General features: G+C 35.3%; 1 pseudogene; it reads left to right on the top strand.

The window, feature by feature from the left end:
• The first annotated feature begins 647 nt into the window (after positions 1–647).
• LOC107874066 lies at positions 648–1,656 on the top strand (annotated as a pseudogene).
• The last annotated feature ends 11,506 nt before the right edge of the window (positions 1,657–13,162 follow it).

Raw genomic sequence — 13,162 nt, forward strand, 5'->3', positions numbered from 1 at the left:
ACACAAGTTGCTTCATCAAGGCTTGTCTTTATGCTAAAGTGTCCACCAACAAAAAGTTTGGACACCATTATTGAGGAAGAAGATTATGTATAAACTATTGTTTCATCTTCTGTAGATAAAATAATGGAACCAGAGAGATACCATAAAAGTTGTCTCTCCACATAATGTATATAATCTTGTTGCATCCTATATAAATGTCATGAATAAATGGGAGTAGCTAATTCATACCCCTCCGGTAAACTAAGAACAGCAACCCACGTTCAATCCCGCTTTTTTTTACCATTAGCAAGAACCTATTTCAAGTTGCATATCATATGGAATTCAAACAACTGCTTGAAATACAGTATTAAGATTCAGGAAGTACAGCTTGTGGAACCTCAAAAAAAGTGCATGTTCATCGCAGAGAGCTATTTTCCTGCTAAACGAGCAAAGATGTTTCTTCTTTTATTTTTTGTTTTCCTTTTCCATTTTTCCCTATGGTGAGCTTTACCATTCACAGCCAAACTTCTTCACCACAAATGGTGAATGATTTGATCAGCTTGTATGTGAAAGAACTTTGATTTTTGTTATCTATGATGAATAAAAGGGAAAACATTTTCTTCTGCAAATAGGAGGGTAAATGTTGAACCAAGGAGTTATCAGCTAAAATGATCAAAAACAGCAAAATTGAGCATATTTCTATTCAGGCATCATTACTTGTAACTTAAAGCAGATGGGAAGCAAAATCTGCAATGAACACTCAACTGCTATTAGCTATAGAATATAACTGTTGGTATTATTGGAGTAGCTGATCCTCAATAATGGCATTTTAAGAATCTAAAATTGAACAAGGATCACTATGCTTCATGGCTTGTTCACCTTGGTGGAGCAAGGATAACTGATATTGCAAATGAAATTGGTGTTCGCATACACTTCAATCTATTTGTGTCTTGGAATAACAAGATGGACAAGTATGTATTTGTACAGATGCATGACTTGATTCAAGACATATTGGGATAGGAGAGGTTTTATCTCAGCAGTCGCTTGCAGAAACCAGTGAACATTCTTGTGGATAACTTGGAAATAAAAAATGTGAACACTGTGAACCCAAAAGTTGCAACTTCTGCTGCTCTTCTCCTTTTGCCATCAAAATTCACAGAGAGGACAAAATAAGGTAGATTTGATATTTGAGTGGGCCTAAATTTTAGATTTTTGTGGCCCTAACTGCACTGAAGAAAGCATCACTCTAAGTATGAAGAAAATTGTGCAAGGAAAATTTCATTTATTAGAGGAAATGTATATTCCATTTCTGAAAGAACACAAGGCCAATAACTTGTTGAGATTTTCATCAGCTAGTGATAAGCAAGTAAACATATCTCATGATTGTGGATTATCTGCTGCTTCTACCTTGGTTTAGTCTCTTTCTTCATCAATCAAAAGTTAGATGGCCATAAAACTTAGAGATAAGAGAATTTTGGATGACACTGGTTGAGTTAGACAACAAGTAATGATTGGTTCAAAAAATAGGCTGCTGAGTGCATGAAGAGGATAGTTAGACGTAAAGTTATGTTTTCTAGCACGAGGCAAGTTGTTATAGGTTTATTGACTGCTGGTGTTGTTCATGGAGTCAGATATGTTGAAAATAAGATGCACAAGGCTTGGAATTCTTGGGTGTAATGCATCTATTTTGCTTCCTATTCTCAGATAATATCACTACTTTTTAATTACTTCAGACATTATGGTATATCCACAACTACAGTTACACAATGATATGTGGTTCAACCATAGAGTTAGATTCTCCTGCTGCTTCTTTGAAATTAGCGAATAGAATAGAGGGAAAACAACCTACTACCCTATTAAAATTTTTTATGTGAAAGTTTCCTATTGACTTGTATCTTTTCTTTTATCTTTTCAAATTTGGGAAGAGTTCTTCCGATAAGGTTAGGCTGTTATATGATTTAGAACATCCTAATATAGCAGTTAATTATGTTAATCAAAAGTTCTGAACAAAAAAAAGCTTCACGATTTTGATGAAACTAAATCGTCCAAATAAAGCTCATATACGAGGTGCATGCAAACTAAATCTTCATATCTCAATGCAAAGCAACTACTCAACAAGTAAAATCTCAGCTCTTCATAAAAAAAATTCACATGATTCTTAAAGCTAGTCATTATATAAGCATTTTAACAACAAAAATACAGCCATTACAGTAAAGCTCCGTAAGATCTCAACATAAAGTAGCAGCTTCACAATATTGACAAAACTAAATAGTCAGATGAAACCATACTCTCTGCTAATGCCGAAAATTATCCCAAACCCAGATGAAAAATATACCAGATTAATTGAAACTGAAATACCTATTAACATATAACGAGAAAACACAAAATAAGTTGTAATAAACCTCCTTTTGTTCATTGACATGAAACCATAAAAAGTTCACTAAGAATCGATCAATTTTCCCTACTCTCGAATGAGACTTTTAGCACACATACTATAGAGAAGATAAATGAAGAACCATACGTTTTAAATCACGAAGCATTCAATATAACAATCAAAAACAAGTCCAAAAGGACATCCCAACACTACGAGCACAAGGATGTACAAGAAAACACATTGGAACCGCTAAATCACAATGATCGATCTACAAGCAATACAAACTGAATTACACAGGAAAAACATAGCAAAGTAGAGCTTACCGAAGGGAATCGAGTATCAATTTAAGCACGTCACAGTGAATAGATCAGAGAATTGTGCACGTATAGTAAATCGAGAAGAGTAAATTGAGAGATACAAATTAGGGCTTATTATGTTAATTGTTACAGAGAACGATCTGTTCGTATGTTTTAAGGGAGAAACTGAATAGGACTGTTTTAATTTTTTTAATTACGTTTTATGTTTAATTTAATAATTACCACCTAATTTCGACTTTTCTAATAATTAAAACTTTGGCGGTATTTCTTTTTCCCGCTTAAGACTCCAATTTATTAATAGGGACCGGTTAAAAAAAATTTAGGGACCAGATTTTATATATTCGCAATAAATTGCCCATTTAGGGACCAGAATATAATCTCATCTCAATAAATATACTTTTAGAGACAAGATTATATTTTTAGTCCCTAAATGTTGGTCTTAAATAGACCTTTTTTGTTGTAGTGACTCTTACATACATTATCTCAAGCCTACTAGCTCACCTCTCATACAACTAGCCTCAGTATCTCAAGTAATCACTATTTCCATCTTGATGGTCATCCACTTTTCAAGCTTAGATTCTAGTACTAGTCATGATTAACCACAACCTTACATACCATTCTTACATGAAAAAACATTAGGAAACACTAGTCCATTAGAACCTCATAGTTAAAAAAATAATATTTGATCATAATCTTATTGTCTATTATACTTAATCCATTAGAATATCCTCCGTTCATACATCACTATTACTTATCCATCCATATATCTAAATTAAACACCTAGCCTAAAACACCCTGGATTTTGATCCTTAGAAAATTTATTGAGTTTGAGCTTTTGGACATCATACAATTGGGGGTACTTGTTGTATAATAGGGAAATATTTAAAGCCCTCAACTCGTATGTTGATCAATGAGGTTTGGTTGGCTTCTATCCAAGGTATGAATGGTGTAATACCCCATACTTTTCCTAGCTAGAAAAGTTTCCCAAGAATGTTAGAAGCATTCTTTGAAAGATGAATCAAATTTTGTACACATGGTATTTTCAAGATTTTTACTTTTTATCATATGGGGAATCGAATCAGATTTCCATCGATACCAAATTTGCCTAAATCTGACACCCGGGTGAAGAGTTAGAGCCTTTTTAGTGAGACAGTGTATCACCTGAGCCTTCAGCGCATCGCGGAGATAGATCAAATGGCAATTGTCAATTTCTAATGTTGCTCCGTGATAGTGACACATCATGCCAAACTTCCAGGACACAAAAAGGTGGCAATGCAATAGCTCCGCATCGCGCCACCATGCAATTTCCCATTTGTCACTTTCCAGTGACTTGGCGCGATAGTGGCGCGTCGCGCCAAGGATGAAAATTGGGAAATTTTCTCATAAATTAAAGATGCATCCAGAGTTAAAAGGGTCAATATCCCACCCCTATATATACCCAATAATATGTGATTTAGTCATTCTTTACCTAAAATATTCTAGTTTCTCTCAAGTTTCTCTCAAGAACAAGCTAGGATTTCCATTGGGGATTCAAATTCAAGAAGGTTTTACTATAAATCCTCAAGAAATCACATCCCAGGTATGCATAGTGTTCATTCATGGACTCCTTACATCCATAAAGCCCAAGAATCTCTTTTCTAAAGTCAAGATTTTAGATTTTCTTTATGAACTCATGTTGGGTTTATTTTGTTTATGTTGAGAATGATCAGTTAAATTAAAATCCATATTGGGTGATTAATGTTATGTGGAATTGATTTGTATAGATGTATATTTATGTGAACCTATGATTAAACCCTAGAATGATGAAATTAGGTGTTGAATCATGACGTGTAACTGTTGTATAATGGTGTCTACATATATTATGCCTATCATGTGTTTGATTAAATGCTGATATGAAGGAAAAGTGCCCAACTAGCGTGATATTATGAAATCCTCATGTTTGTACAACTTTATGTATATCACATGTTTGATGAAGTGCTTCAATATATGAATTATGAATTGTATTATTGGTCATGTGTTTACGTAAGTCATGCTTTGTCAGTTTATTTCCATCGAGTCCTGGGGGTACCTTTACCCGATAATTTAGTTGTCTGTGTGCCTAGAGCCATGCCATGTTTTCATGATACTCTCAGTCAAGTTAAGATCCATAGAACTCAATCGGTCATGTGACTTAGGAAATCTCAGTAATATCAGTAGATCAGTAATCTGCATGATCTCAGTATTTCTAGTAAGTCTCAGTAACTTCAGTACTTTTGGTTAGTCCTCAGATCTCAGTAGCATTCTGTCAGTCAACTAAACTCAATAAATTCAGTTTAGCTCCGCTAAACGATACCATCTGTTAATCAGTTCAGTTAAGTTAAATTAGTTTAACTTAGTTAATTCATTCTGTGTTTATTCAGTTGGGAGTAGGACTCAGCACCAAGTAAATACAAGGATGAGGATTCACCAGTTATTCAGTGGAGGGTGTAATCCTTAGAAGCAATCCTTTGTTCCAGAACTACGTAGCCACCATAGGTTGAGATGCACCCTATGCATTTAGGGATACATATACATCTCATTTGGGTTACCTACTAGGAGGGGTTGATGGAAGAGCTCTCTATCAGCTAGGTTATACTCACAACTTGTCTTTATCCATGGCACGGTATAACACCCTTCTAGCTGGGGTTACAGGTTGGACCCTACTAGTTTTGTTTTGGGGTATGTCAATTAGATGATCACTTTTCACAATTACAGTTTCAGTCTCAGTTTTAACCTCAGTAAAAGAACTCAGATAGTTCTTCAAATTTTAGGACTGTCATATATAGTCAACTCAGATATAGAACGAAACTCAAATAGTTTTATTAGATTTAGGACTGTCAGATACAGTCATTCATGCTATCGTTATATTAGTTATCAAAACTCATGTCATTAGTATTCATCTTCAGGACTGTCAGATACAGTCAACCAGACCAGTTCTTCATAATCAGAACAATCAGACACAATTATTCATGTATCAATAACATACTATTAGTCCCTCAGATATCAGTAATTTTATGTTATTAGTAAAAATCAGTAGCCAGAACTTAGTATTCATTCCTACTACAATCTCAGTTACAGTTACATATACATATATTCTGATGTTCATGTTAGTCAGTAAGTTAGTATTCTTCATATATATGAACCTATTGCATTTAACCTACCTTACTTGCATACCAGTACATTCAAAGTACTGACGTATTTGTGCTATGGTGTCTTATACCACAGGTTTACAAGCACGAGCTCCAGAGAACCAGTAGCATCCCAGTTTAGCGATCAGAGTTAGCAGTAAGTCCTCATCCTTCGAGGACATGATGATTTCATTACTAATTTAATTTTTAATTTATTTCAATAGTCAGAGTTAGTTGGGGACATGTCCTATCAACTTCTTATTCAAAAGTTTAGAGGCTTTCAGACTATAGCATGTTAGACAGTTATTTCAGATTTGCTTTGGTATTCTTATATCGTTTTCAGACATTATTTATCATATTTCATTCAGTTTTGAACCTTATGGCCATTTAGTTCATGTTTTTGCATTTTATGATATATTATGTAGTATACAGGTACAATATCAGTCATGGGTTAGCTTGTGGTCTTTTGGGGTCACGAGCACCGTTTAGCATTCCAGGTTACAAATAGACATCATACTATTTGTATGTTAGGATACTAGAAGTACAGTGCCAATTGTATAATTTCTTATGTCTAGCCTAGATAATTCTATTCAGCCTAAGGTACGGTTCTAGAATACTTGTCATATGCTTAGGTACGACTTGGCCTTTGTGGTCATATATTGGTCAGTGTTGGAGACGAAGTTTCTACCAAAGTATGACTGGTGGGTACCAATCACATGAATTTCATGTTGGTTTTATTTTGTTAATGTTGAGAATGATCAATTGAATTCAAATCCATGTTGGGTGATTAATGTTAAGTGGAATTGATTTGTATAGATGTATATTCATATGAACCTATGATTAAACCCTACAATGATGAAATTAGATATTGAATCATGACGTGTAATTTTTGTATAATGGTGTCTACATATATTATGTCTATCATGTGTTTTATTAAATGGCAATATGAAGGAAAAGTGTCCAACTAGCATGATATTATGAAATCCCCATGTTTGTAAAAGTTTATGTATATCACATGTTTGATGAAGTGCTTCAATATATGAAGTATGAATTGTGTTGTTGGTCATGTGTTTACATAAGTCATGCTATGTCAGTTTATTTCCGTCAAGTCCTGGGGGTACCTATACCCAACAATTTAGCTGTGTGCCTAGAGCCATGTCATGTTTTCAAAATACTCTCAGTCAAGCTATGATCCATAAAACTCAGTCAGTCATGTGACTCAGGAAATCTAAAAAATCTCAGTAATCTCAGTAGATCAGTAATCTCCGTGATCTTAGTACTCCCAGTAAGTGTCAGTAACTTCAGTACTCTCAGTCAGTCCTCAGATCTCAGTAGCATTTCATTAGTCAACAAAACTCAGTAAATTTAGTTCAGCTCCGCTAAATGATACCATCAATTAATCAGTTTATTTTAATTAAATTAGTTCAGTTTAGTTAATCCGTTCAGTGTCTATTTAGTTGGGAGTAAGATTCAGCACCGAGTGAACACAAGGATGGGGACTCACCTATTATTCAGTGGAGGGTGTGATCCTTAGAAGCAATCCTTGTGTTCCATAACTACGTAGCCAATGTAGGTTGAAATGCACCCTACATATTTAGGGATATATATGCATCTCATTTGGGTTACCTACTAGGAGGGGTTGACGGAAGAGCTCCCTGTCAGTGAGGGTATACTCACAGCTTATCTTTACCCGTGGAACGGTATTGACACCCTTCCAAGTGGGGTTACAGGTTGGACCCCACCAATTTAGTTCCAGGGTATGTTGGTTAGATGATCACTTCCCACAGTTATAGTTTCAGTCTCAGTCTCAGCCTCAGTAAATGAACTCAAATAGTTCTTTAGATTTTGGGACTGTCAGATACAGTCAACTTAGATATACAATGGAACCCAGATAGTTCCATCAGATTCAAGACTATCTAATACAGTCATTTATGCTATCAGTTATCAAAACTGATGTCATTAGTATTCATATTTAGGACTGTCAGATATAATCAACCAGACCAGTTCTTCATAATTAGAACTGTCAGACACAGATATTCATGTTTCAGTAACATAGTATCAGTTACTCAGATATTAGTAATTCCATGTTATTAGTAAAACACAAAAGTCAAAACTCAGTATTTAGTCCTAGCACGATCTTAGTTACAGTTACATATGCATGTATATATTCTCATGTTCTTGTTAGTCGGTCAGTTAGTATTGTTCATGCATATGAACCTATTGCATTCATCCTACCTTACTTGCATACCATTACATTCAAAGTACTGATGCATTTGCACTATGATGCCTTATACCATAGGTTTAGAAGCACGAGCTCCAGAGAACCAGTAGCATCCCAGTTCAGCGATCAAAGTTAGTAGTGAGTCCTCATCCTTCGATGACATGATGATTTCATTACTAATTCAGTTATCAGTTTATTTCAGCAGTCAGAGTTCGTTGGGGACATGTCCCATCAACTCCTTATTCAGATAGTTTAGAGGCTTTCAGACTATAGCATATTAGACAGTTATTTCAGATTTGCTTTGGTATTGTTATACCATTTTTAGACATTTTTTATCATATGTTCATTTAGTTTTGAACCTTATGGCCATTTAGTTCATGTTTCTGTATTTTATGGTAGATTATGCAGTTTACAGGTACAGATATCAGTCATGGATTAGCTTGTGGTCCTTCAGGGTCATGAGCACCGTGTAGCATTCTAGGTACCAGATTTGGGGCATTTTAAATAAACATTATACTATTTGTATATTAGGGTACTAGAATAATAGTGTCAATCATATGATGTCTTATGTCTAGCCTAGATGATTCTATTCGGCCTTAGGTACGGTTCTAGAATACTTGTCATATGCTTAGGTACAAGTTGTCCTTTATGGTCATATATTGGTCAGTGTTAGAGACCAAGTTGCTACCTAAGTATTAGTGGTAGGTACCACTCATATGTTAGGGTACGGTTTAGAAGAGGGTGTAATCGTACCCTCCTATGCACAATTTTTAGCTTTTAAGCTGAGGGTATTTTGGGCATTTCCCCTTTTGCCCAAATTAAAACCCATGTCTTATAACTTCTTTAGGACATCATTAGCTATCGAAAACATATCAAATAGACTCTAAAACACTCTCAATTCTCTCTCAAGGATCTTGGTTCAAGAAAGGCTAGGGTTTCTTTTAAAGTGATCAATTAGGACTTTTAATGGTAGTTTCTATATGTACTCCTTCATATCTAGGGTAAGTTACTCCTCCCTCATTGTTAGTTCAACTAAATTCATGTTTTAATGAATGGTTTTCATGATTTAATAATGGGTATTGTTTGCTTTTGAATTATATTTTGGGGTTTTTGGTTGTTGATGAATGAATATTGTTTTCCCATGTTTTGTTTATAGGTTTTCATATTATAATGGTGGTTTGAACATGTGGGTGCATGGGAATGGTCAAATGGTACTTGGTTTTGGTTTTGGAAACTATATGCCCTCAACATATTTGATAAAATGCCTATGAGAATAGTTTTATTACATAGTTGGACTTTTATTAAAAACATTACACTGCATAATATGATGATAGAACTTAAAGTTGGTTTTAATGGTTTAAATTGTTAAGTAGAAATGCTTGGGTGGACATGGGTTGGTTTTAAATACAAAACCTTGTGGGATACACGGGAATCCCCAAAGTGATTTTAATAATAGAAACTATGGGGTACATGGGAATTCCTAAGACTTGGCTAATGACATTGCTTGCAAGCTATAGTCGGTATGAAGATACCACTACATAACGCCTTGGTAATTAGCTATGTAATTGGTGGTTTGTTTATGTGCAAAAGGCAATTGGGCAATAATGGAAGGTTGTGATAGCTAACCTTGAATGTGTGAGTCCAATGGACGGACATTGGAAACTCATGTTTGCCAACTTGGGGGTTGGTCATGGTGACCATATAATTATGGGGTAAATGGGAATCCCTTAAGTTATACTTGTATTGTAACGCCCCAGGAATACACCCTAGATGCCACACGTTTGTTATGGTTACAAGTAACCCCAAGCTAACCCATGAGTTAGTACCTGCTGTGAGCACTGAATAAAACTGATAACAAAACAACATATGTAGAAATTTAACTAAAAATGTCAAAAGGTTTTAAATACTGAGAACCATTTTTCAATTATAAGTATGAAAACAACTGTCTGAAACTGATAAAAATTGATAATCTAACTGACTGGCGAAAATGTCTAAAAGCCTCTAAGACTGACTAGAAAACAAAGAGTTGATAAGACAAGCCCTAAGTAACTCCAAATAACTACTAAAATTGAACAATAATGTACTGAAATAATTATAAATGATCCTTGATATATGAGGACTCACCACGACTGTTGATTGGTGGATCTGGCTAAGCACAGTTAGGGAACTGAGCATCTAAACCTATGATATAAGACATCATAGGCAAAGAAAATATATGTAATCAGTACTTTAAATGTACTGGTAGGCAAGATGAGGTTAGGCTGAAATACTCGAGTTAGATGCATGAGAAAATAATAATTAACAATGGTTGTGTGGATCCACTAAGCTACTGAAGAACCACGGTATCAAGTCTAAACTAATGGGTGATCCCTGGGAGAAGTCAATCCTAAACTTACGGATGACCCCTGGGAGGAATTCAAGCAAACTGATGGGTGACTCCTCATAACCCACGTTGGCTACGTGGTTATTGAATATAGGGACTGCTACTAATGACTTTACCTATCTGAAAGGGAAGCCACCATCCTGCATTTGCTCGGTGCTAAATCCTACTCCCAACTGAATGACACTGATTTCTGAACTAACTGAGCTTATCTAAGCCAACAACTGAGCAATAATACTAACTAAATGACAAGACTCATGGTTTCTCTAAAATCATTATGAAGATTCTAAAAAATAAAGTAAATAGCTAAGTTTTGGGTATTCATAACCCATAGCACTGAATGAAAATATCAATAAAGGCGTGTAAATGCTTCAAAACCATAATGGGGAAATCATTCTACAAAATCATTCTCTTTGGAATTTCATCAAACACTTGGAATTCAAAGACTTAAGCATGGGGATGGTTAAAACATAACCTACTAACATAATTGCAATACTAAAACCATGGTTTAAGAAAGTAACATGCAAAAATCACCATTCAAACGTGTCATGGACAAATTCTAATGAAAACACGTGGTAAACATGATTTGAAATCAAATTTAATAATAGCTTCATGTAGATAATTCATAGAAACATGTAAAAATTATAACTTTAAACTAAAAAATGGATTCTTTAACTCTAAGGGTGAAATGGTTCCATGGATGAACATCACACATACCTTAATTGAAGAATTAGTGAAAGTTCTTTGTGATTTCTTAAAGTTTGAGCTTGAATTTTAAAGAGGCTAAGGTTTGTTCTTGAGAGAGGATTGTTTTCTTTTGAGAGAATTTTATGAAAGAATGATCAATTTTGCCTTTTGGGGCCGTAAATCCCATGTTATGGCTGGAATAGGGAGATGGAAATGATTCAATTACCCCCCGTGGACCCAAACTCATTAAACTGAATAGGACTGCCCAATGTGAAATATGGTACATTGCATTGCTAAGTTAATGCAATAAGAGACGTGCTGTGTTGCTCCCAACGGATGTGATATTTGATGCACTGTGGCCATATTGTGGAGCCTCACTATCTTGATCATCCAAACAGGTATCAAACGTCATTCAAAAAATTCAAAACTTACCTGATATAAACTATCGATAACTTCGATCATAAAATAACTTAGAAATTAATGTCCCGAGGCCAAAAAGGTCAAAAATAGAATTATTGAAGTGTAAGAGGCCTTGGAAATGACTAATTCTTAACACAATGAAAATTTCTAAGTCTTAGACCCCTTTATAATGTAATGGAAAGCTGAAATAAGCTAGAATCTTATGGGGTCTTACACATGCGGAATGTGTATAACTGAAAGCATGGTTACATGACTGTGTCTAAAACATGATGTATATAACTAAATTCATTCGCGAATGTATGCAATGACATAAAAATGAATACATATCTGGAGCTGAGAATTGAAAAGAGAATATCTTAGGGGAACTGTTACCTTAAGTTGGGTATGAGTTTGCAGAGAAGAGATAATGGTACTTGGTTCGCATATCTGCTTTTGCTTCCCAAGTGGCTCCCTCAATAGACTGGTTCCGCCAAAGAACTTTGACCAAGGGAACTTCGTTTTTCCTTAGTCTATGAACCTAATGTAACACCCTGAGTCTGTACCCCGGATGCTACATGGTGCTCATAATCCCAAAGGAACACAAGCTAACCCATGACTGGTACCTGCTGCAATAGCTGAATAATAATACTGTAAATATGCGGAAATTAGGAAAAAACTTTCCATAAGGTTCAATACTAAAATAAAACTGGATACAGTATAGCAATACCAAAACTAAAAATATTTGTCTGAAAATACTCTAGTCTGAAAAGCCTCTAAACTATATGAAAGGTGGAGTTGATGGGACAAGTACCTAACTAACTCAGACTACTGAAATAAACTAAAATGCTAAAATAATAATCATGTCCTCAAACTATGAGGATTCACCACTAACTCTGACTGCTGAAGATCTAAACTGCTAAGGGTGCTCGGGAGCCCGTTCGTCTTAACCTATGATATAAAACATCATAGCGCAAGCGAAAAGTATGCGTCAGTACTTTGAATATATAGGTATGCTAAGTGAGGTACGATGAAATGCATGGATTCATATGTATGAACAATACTGACTAAATGACATAAGTATAACTGGATGAGATTACATACATGAATACATAACTATAACTAAGATCGTGATAACACTGAATACTGAGTCTGAACTAATTAACTGATATCTGAGAATACTGATACTGAATTATTGATAACTGAATGACTATATCTGACAGTCCTAATTAGATGGAACTATACTGAGTTCTGTATAAAGCTGAGTGACTGTGTCTGACAGTCCTGAATCTGTAGAACTGAACTGAGTGCTATACTAAGACTGAATCTGAAACTAAGACTGTGAGAGGTAATCTTCTAACCGACATGCCCTTTTCTGAATGGATTGGGGTCCAACCTGTAACCCCAATTGGATGGGTGTCAGTATCGTTCCACAGGTAAAGATAAGCTAAGTCACCCTCATATGGCAGGTGCTTTGAACAAGATCGATGGTACCTTTAACTGGCAGGTAGATCACCTCATCAACCCTCAACTGGCAAGTTGATGTCTCAACCTAGGTTGTTTATGTAGTTCTGGAACACAAGGACTATTTCTAAGGCTCACACCCTCTACTAGAAGGTGAGTCCCTATCTTTAGGTTCACTCGGTGTTGAATCCTACTCCC

Source organism: Capsicum annuum, unplaced genomic scaffold (genome assembly GCF_002878395.1).
Source record: "Capsicum annuum cultivar UCD-10X-F1 unplaced genomic scaffold, UCD10Xv1.1 ctg77655, whole genome shotgun sequence".
Classification (NCBI taxonomy): Eukaryota; Viridiplantae; Streptophyta; class Magnoliopsida; order Solanales; family Solanaceae; genus Capsicum; species Capsicum annuum.